The sequence below is a fragment of the Arachis hypogaea genome, chromosome 1 (assembly GCF_003086295.3).
Source record: "Arachis hypogaea cultivar Tifrunner chromosome 1, arahy.Tifrunner.gnm2.J5K5, whole genome shotgun sequence".
Classification (NCBI taxonomy): domain Eukaryota; kingdom Viridiplantae; phylum Streptophyta; class Magnoliopsida; order Fabales; family Fabaceae; genus Arachis; species Arachis hypogaea.
Window position 1 is genome coordinate 34,265,358 of NC_092036.1, and position 8,827 is coordinate 34,274,184.

An 8,827-nucleotide genomic window follows, 5' to 3' on the forward strand; every position below is an offset into this window, starting at 1 on the left:
AGAAGCTAAACTACAATAATCCAGAGGCAACCTTTCTGAAATTTTCGAACAAGAGAAGGAGATGGCAGCCGAACCCAACAACAATAATGCAAGGAGAATGCTTGGTGACTTCACAAAACCAACGTCCAAATTTGATGGAAGAAGCATCTCCATTCCTGCCATTGGAGCCAACAATTTTGAGCTTAAGCCTCAACTAGTTGCTTTAATGCAACAGAACTGCAAGTTTTATGGACTTCCATCTGAAGATCCTTACCAGTTTTTAACTGAGTTCTTGCAGATTTGTGAGACTGTTAAGACAAATGGAGTAGATCCTGAAGTCTACAGGCTCATGCTTTTCCCTTTTGCTGTAAGAGACAGAGCTAGAACATGGTTGGACTCACAACCTAAAGATAGCCTGGATTCTTGGGATAAGCTGGTCACGGCCTTCTTGGATAAATTCTTTCGTCCTCAAAAAGCTGAGCAAGCTTAGAGTGGATGTTCAGACCTTCAAGCAAAAAGATGGTGAATCCCTCTATGAAGCTTGGGAAAGATACAAGCAGATGACCAAAAAGTGTCCTTCTGACATGTTTTCAGAATGGACCATATTAGATATATTCTATTATGGTCTATCTGAATTTTCCAAGATGTCATTGGACCATTCTGCAGGTGGATCTATTCACCTAAAGAAAACGCCTGAAGAGGCTCAAGAACTTATTGACATGGTTGCAAATAACCAATTCATGTACACTTCTGAGAGAAATTCCGTGAATAGTGGGACACCTCAGAGGAAGGGAGTTCTTGAAATTGATACTCTGAATGCCATATTGGCTCAGAACAAAGTGTTGACTCAGCAAGTCAACATGATCTCTCAAAGTCTGAATGGATGGCAAAATGCATCCAACAGTACTAAAGAGGCAGCTTCTGAAAAAGCTTATGATCCTGAGAACCCTGCAATGGCAGAGGTTAATTACATGGGTGAACCTTATGGAAACACCTATAACTCATCATGGAGAAATCATCCAAATTTCTCATGGAAGGATCAACAAAAGCCTCAACAAGGCTTTAACAATGGTGGAAGAAATAGGCTCAGTAATAACAAGCCTTTTCCATCATCTTCTCAGCAATAGACAGAAAATTCTGAACAGAGCCCCTCTAATTTAGCAAACTTAGTCTCTGATCTGTCAAAAGCCACTTTATGTTTCATGAGTGAAACAAGGTCCTCCATTAGAAATCTGGAGGCACAAGTGGGCCAGCGGAGTAAGAAAGTCATTGAAACTCCTCCCAGTATTCTCCCAAGCAATACAGAAGAGAATCCAAAAGGAGATTGCAAGGCCATTGAAGTAATCAATATGGCTGAATGCACAAGGGAGGAGAAGGACGAAAATCCTAGTGAGAAAGACCTCCTGGGACGTCTCTCAAACAAGAAGGAGTTCCCCATTGAGGACCTAAAGGAATCTGAGGCTCATATAGAGACCATAGAGATTCCACTAAATCTCCTTCTGCCATATATGAGCTCTAAAAACTATTCCTCCTCAGAAGAGGATGAAGATGTAACTGGAGAGCAAGTTGCTCAATATCTAGGAGCTATCATGAAGCTGAATGCCAAGTTGTTTGGTAATGAGACTTAGGAAGGTGAATCCCCCTTGCTCATTAGTGAACTAGATACATGGATTCAGAAAACTCTACCTCAAAAGAGACAAGATCCTGGTAAATTCTTAATACCCTGTACCATAGGCACCATGACCTTTAACAAGGCTCTGTGTGACCTGGGGTCAGGCATAAATCTTATGCCACTCTCTGTAATGGAGAAACAGGGGATCATTGAGGTACAGCCTGCCTTATTCTCACTTCAATTGGCAGACAAGTCAGTAAGACAAGCTGGATTAGTAGAGGACGTGTTAGTAAAGGTTGAAGGCCTTTACATCCCTGCTGATTTTATAATCTTAGACACTAGGAAGGAAGAAGATGAATGCATCATCCTTGGAAGACCCTTCCTAGCCACAGCAGAAGCTGTGATTGATGTTAGCAGAGGAGAATTAGTCCTTCAATTGAATGGGGACTACCTTGTGTTTAAAGTTCAAGGACCTTCCTCTGCAACCATGGAGAGGAAGCATGAAAAGCTTCTCTCAGTACAGAGTCAAAAAGAGCCCCCACAGTCAAACTCTAAGTTTGGTGTTGGGAGGCCACAACCAAACTCTAGGTTTGGTGTTGAGAAGCCCCCTCATTCAAACTCTAAGTTTGGTGTTGGGAGGCACTCATTATGCTCTGAATATCTGTGAGGCTCCATGAGAGCCCACTGTCAAGCTAATGACACTAAAGAAGCGCTTGTTGGGAGGCAACCCAATTTTTATATATCTAATTTTAATTTTATTTTATTGTTATTTTGTGTTTTATTAGGTTCATGATCATGTGGAGTCACGAAAAAAAATACTAAAATTAAAAACAGAATCAAAAATAGCAGAAGAAAAATCACACCCTGGAGGAAGGACTTACTGGCGTTTAAACGCTAGTAAGGTGCATCTGGCTGGCGTTCAACGCCAGAAACAAGCAACATCCTGGCGTTTGAACGCCAGGAATATGCCTTGAGGAAAGCTGGCGCTGAACGCCAGTAACAAGCATGGAACTGGCATTCAACGCCAGAAACATGCTACACATGGGCGTTGAACACCCAGAGTGTGCATCACTTCGGCATTTAAACGCCAGAATGGTGTGCAAAGGCATTTTACATGCCTAATTGGTGCAGGGATGTAAATCCTTGACACCTCAGGATCTGTGGACCCCACAGGATCCCCACCTAACATATTCTCCCCTCTTCTCAACATTCATTCTCTCTTTCCAATAAACACACTTCCCCAAAAATCCTTCACCAATCACCTCAAACCTCTCTTCCCAATTACCCCCTTCACCACTCACATCCATCCACTCTTCCCCATAAACCCTACCCACCTTCAAAATTCAAAAATCTTTCCCACCCAAACCCACCCTAAATGACCGAAACTACACCCACTTCCCTCCCTATATATACCCTTCCATTCTACTTCATTTTCACACAACACAAACCCCCTCTTCTACACCTTGACCGAAACACCTTCCCTCACTCTCCTCCATATTTTCTTTTTCTTCTTCTTCTTCTCTTCTTTCTTTTCTTGCTCGAGGGCGAGCAATATTTTAAGTTTGGTGTGGTCAAAGCATAATCTTTTTGTTTTTCCATTACCATCAATGGCACCTAAAGCCGGAGAATCCTCTAGAAAAGGAAAAGGGAAGACAAAAGCTTCCACCTCCGAGTCATGGGAGATGGAAAGATTCATCTCCAAAAGCCATCAAGACCACTTCTATGATGTTGTGGCAAAGAAGAAGGTGATCCCTGAGGTCCCTTTCAAACTCAAGAAAAATGAGTATCCGGAGATCCGACATGAAATCCAAAGAAGAGGTTGGGAAGTCCTAACCAACCCCATGCAACAAGTCAGAATCTTAATGGTTCAAGAGTTCTATGCCAATGCATAGATCACTAGGAACCATGATCAAAGTGTGAATCCAAGTCCAAAGAATTATCTCACAATGGTTCAGGGGAAATACTTAGATTTTAGTCCGGAAAATGTGAGGTTGGCATTCCACTTGCCCATGATGCAAGGAGATGAATGCCCCTACACTAGAAGGGTCAACTTTAATCAAAGGTTGGACCAAGTCCTTATGGACATATGTGTGGAAGGAGCTCAATGGAAAAGAGACTCCAAAGGCAAGCCGGTTCAACTAAGAAGACTGGACCTCAGGCCTGTGGCTAGAGGGTGGTTAGAGTTCATTCAACGCTCCATCATCCCCACTAGCAACCGATCTGAAGTTACTGTGGATCGGGCCATCATGATTCATAGCATCATGATTGGAGAGGAAGTAGAAGTTCATGAAGTTATCTCCCATGAATTCTATAAAATAGCCGAAAAGTCCTCCACCATGGCAAGGCTAGCTTTTCCTCATCTTATTTGCCATCTATGTTACTCAGCTGGAGTTATCATAGAAGGAGACATCCTCATTGAAGAGGATAAGCCCATCACCGAGAAGAGGATGGAGCAAGCAAGAGTGACCCTCCACGGATCTCAAGAGATGCATGAGGAAGCTCATCATCAAGAAATCCCTGAGATGCCTCAAGGGATGCACTTTCCTCCCAACAACTATTGGGAACAACTCAACACTTCCCTAGAAGATTTGAGCTACAATGTGGAACAATTAAGGGTGGAACATCATGAGCACTCCATCATTCTCCATGAAATAAGAGAAGATCAAAGAGCAATGAAGGAGGAGCAACAAAGGCAAGGAAGGGACATAGAAGAGCTTAAGGACATTGTTGGTCCTTCAAGAAGAAGACGCCACTAAGGTGGATTCATTTCTTGTTCTTACTTTTTTGCTGTTCGGTTTTTATCTATGTTTTGTGTCTCTACTTCATGATCATTAGTGTTTAGTAACTATGTCTAAAGTTATGAATAATTCCATTAATCCTTCACCTCTCTTAAATGAAAAATATTTTTAATTCAAAAGAACAAAGAAGTACATGAATTCCGAATTTATCCTTGAATTTAGTTTAATTATATTGACGTGGTGACAATACTTTTTGTTTTCTGAATGAATGCTTAAACAGTGCATATTTTTTATCTTGTTGTTTATGAATGTTAAAACTGTTGGCTCTTGAAAGAATGATGAACAAAGAGAAATGTTATTGATAATCTGAAAAATCATGAAATTGATTCTTGAAGCAAGAAAAAGTAGTGAAAAACAAAAGCTTGTGAAAAAAAATAGAAAGAAAAAGAAAAAGCAAGAAGAAAAAGCCAATAGCCCTTAAAACCAAAAGGCAAGGGTAAAAAGGATCCAAGGCTTTGAGCATCAATGGATAGGAGGGCCCAAGGAAATAAAATCCAGGCCTAAGCGGCTAAACCAAGCTGTCCCTAACCATGTGCTTGTGTCATGAAGGCCCAAGTGAAAAGCTTGAGACCGAGTGGTTAAAGTCGTGATCCAAAGCAAAAGAGTGTGCTTAAGAGCCCTGGACACCTCTAACTGGGGACTCTAGCAAAGCTGAGTCACAATCTGAAAAGGTTCACCCAGTCATGTGTCTGTGGCATTTATGTATCTGGTGGTAATACTGGAAAACAAAGTGCTTAGGGCCACGGCCAAGACTCATAAGTAGCTGTGTTCAAGAATCAACATACTTAACTAGGAGAATCAATAACACCATCCGAAATTCTAAGTTCCTAGAGAAGCCAATCATTCTGAACTTCAAAGGAAAAAGTGAGATGCCAAAACTGTTCAGAAGCAAAAAGCTACAAGTCCCGCTCATCTAATTAGAATTAATATTCATTGATATTTTGGAATTTATAGTATATTCTCTTCTTTTTATCCTATTTGATTTTCAGTTGCTTGGGGACAAGCAACAATTTAAGTTTGGTGTTGTGATGAGCGGATAATTTATACGCTTTTTGGCATTGTTTTTAGGTAGTTTTTAGTAAGTTCAAGCTACTTTTAAGGATATTTTCATTAGTTTTTATGTTAAATTCACATTTCTGGACTTTACTATGAGTTTGTGTGTTTTTTTGTGATTTCAGGTAATTTCTGGCTGAAATTGAGAGACTTGAGCAAAACTCTGATAGGAGGCTGACAAAGGACTGCTGATGTTGTTGGAATCTGACCTCCCTGCACTCGAAATAATTTTCTAGAGCTACAGAACTCCAAATGGCGCGCTCTCAACGGCGTTGGAAAGTATACGTCCAGAGCTTTCCAGCAATATATAATAGTCCATACTTTATTCGGGAATTGACGACGTAAATTGGCGCCCAACGCCAGTTCCATGTTGCTGTCCGGAGTAAAACGCCAGAAATACGTCACGACCCGGAGTTGAACGCCCAAAACACGTTACAACTTGGCGTTCAACTCTAAAAGAAGCCTCAGCTCGTGGATAGATCAAGCTCAGCCCAAACACACACCAAGTGGGCCCCCGAAAGTGGATTTATGCATCAATTACTTACTTATGTAAACCCTAGTAGCTAGTCTAGTATAAATAGGATAATTTACTATTGTATTAGACATCTTTGGTCTCAGTTTTATTTTATTCTTCATCTGAGGAGACTATTGATCATGTTTTGGGGGGCTGGCCATTTGGCCATGCCTGAACCTTTCACTTATGTATTTTCAACGGTGGAGTTTCTACACACCATAGATTAAGGGTGTGGAGCTCTGCTGTACCTCAAGTTTCAATGCAATTACTATTATTTTTTATCCAATTCGAATTATTCCTATTCTAAGATATTCGTTGCACTTCAACTTGATGAATGTGATGATCCGTGACACTCATCATCATTCTCACCTATGAACGCACGTGATTGACAACCACTTCCGTTCTACCTTAGACCGGGCGCATATCTCTTGGATTCCTTAAACAGAATCTTCGTGGTATAAGCTAGAATTGATGGCGGCATTCATGGGAATTCGGAAGGTCTAACCTTATCTGTGGTATTCCGAGTAGGATTCCGGAATTGAATGACTGTGACGAGCTTCAAACTCTTGAAGGCTGGGCGTTAGTGACAGACGCAAAAGAATCAAGGATTCTACTCCAACCTGATTGAGAACCGACAGATGATTAGCCGTGCTGTGACAGAGCATTCGGACCTTTTTCACTGAGAGGATGGGATGTAGCTATTGACAACGGTGATGCCCTACATACAGCTTGCCATAGAAGGGAGTGATAAAATTGGATAAAAGCAGTAGGAAAGCAGAGATTCAGGAGGAGCACAGCATCTCCATACGCTTATCTGAAATCCCCATCATTGGATTACATGAGTAACTTTATCTTTATTTTATGTTTATTATTTATTAATTTTCGAAAATCCATAATCAACTACTATCCACCTGACTGAGATTTACAAGATGACCATAGCTTGCTTCATACCAACAATCTCTGTGGAATCGACCCTTACTCACGTAAGGTTTATTACTTGGACGACCCAGTACACTTGCTGGTTAGTTGAACGGAGTTGTGACCACACATAGTAAAGAGCTATTATCTCGAATTAAATTTCATACAAGTACAAAGAGTACGAATCACAATTTCGTCCACCAGGCGCTTACTATCCTCTCTAGGATTCGCTTTAGTTCTGTATTTGAGACTTCAGCTTATTCATTTGTTTGGGGATGATATGGTGTTGCCACTTTATGATGAACTCCATAATGACTTAAGACAAAATCAAGCTATCTGTTGTAGAAATGAATACTTTCATCACTAATCAATGTCCGAGGGACACCAAATCTACTGAAGATGCTCTTTTGGAGGAACTTCATCACTACTTTAGTGTCCTTAGTGGGTGATGCTATTGCTTCAACTAATTTAGACACATAGTCTACTGTCACAATAATGTAGGTGTTTGAGTATGAAAGTGGGAAGGGTTCCATAAGGTCTATGCCCCAGACATCGAACAGCTCAATCTCTAGGATCCCTTGCTGAGGCATGTCGTGACCATGAGGGAGATTGCCAGCCCTTTGGCAACTATCACAGTTACGGACAAACTCTCTGGAATCTTGGAAGAGTGTAGGCCAATAGAAGCCGCTTTAGAGAACCTTTGTGGCTGTTCGCTCACCTCCAAAGTGTCCTCTATAGTCTGAGCCATGGCAATGCCATAGGATTCTCTATGCCTCTTCTTCAGATACATAGCATCGGATTATTCCATCCGAGCATCTCTTAAAGAGATATGGTTCATCCCACAAGTAGTACTTTGCATCATGCATGAGTTTCCGGGCATGCTGCCTGTTGTACTCTTTGGGAATGAATCTTATAGCCTTGTAATTTGCAATGTCTGCAAACCAAGGTGCTGTTTGGATGGCATAGGGTTGCTCATGTAGAAAGGTTTCGGATATGTTAGTGGAGGGAGGAGAAGTCCCCTCCACTGCCTCAATCGAGACAAGTGGTCAGCTACTTGATTTTCTGTGCCCTTTTTGTCTCTAATTTCTATATCAAACTCTTGTAAGAGTAATACCCATCTTATAAGCATGGGTTTAGAATCCTTCTTAGTGAGTAGATATTTTAGAGCAACATGGTTAGTATAAATAATGACCATAGATCCTGCTAAATAGGATCTGAACTTGTCAATGGCATAGACCACTGCAAGTAGTTCATTTTCTGTGATGGTGTAGTTCTTCTATGCGTCATTTAGAACATGACTGGCTTAGTAAATGACGTGCAGAAGCTTGTCATGTCTCTGCCCCAGAACTGTGCCAATAGCATGGTCACTGTCATCACACATCAGTTTGAATGGTAAGTCCCAATTGGGTGCAGAAATGACAGGTGTAGTGACAAGCTTGGCTTTCAGGGTCTCAAAGGCATGTAGACATTCTTGGTTAAAGACAAATGGAATGTTAGTGGCCAAGAGGTTACACAGGGGCTTTGCAATTTTCGAGAAATCCTTTATGTACCTCCTGTAAAATCCTATATGTCCTAGGAAACTTCTAATTGCCTTGGTATTAGTAGGTGGTGGCAATCGTTCAATTACCTCCACCTTAGCTTGATCCACTTCTATCCCCTTATTTGAAATCCTATGCCCAAGAACAATGCCTTCAGTCACCATGAAATGACATTTTTCCTAGTATAGAACCAGGTTTATATCTTGGAATCTTTTCAGAACTAGGGCCAAATGATCAAGGCAGGAGTCAAATGAGTCTCCAAAGACAGAGAAGTCATTCATGAACACTTCAAGGAAATTTTCTATCATATCAAAGAAGATGGATAGCATACATCTCTGAAAGGTAGCAGGTGCATTGAATAGGACAAATGGCATTCGCCTATAGGCAAACACGCCATATGGGCATGTGAATGTTG

At 41.2% G+C, this 8,827-nt stretch overlaps 1 non-coding gene across 1 annotated transcript; it reads right to left on the bottom strand.

Annotated features, from left to right (window-relative positions):
* Positions 1-461: 461 nt before the first annotated feature.
* LOC112713855 (small nucleolar RNA R71) lies at positions 462-565 on the bottom strand. The gene has a single exon (XR_003158820.1). It is a non-coding gene; the product is annotated as a small nucleolar RNA R71 (small nucleolar RNA).
* Positions 566-8,827: the final 8,262 nt, after the last annotated feature.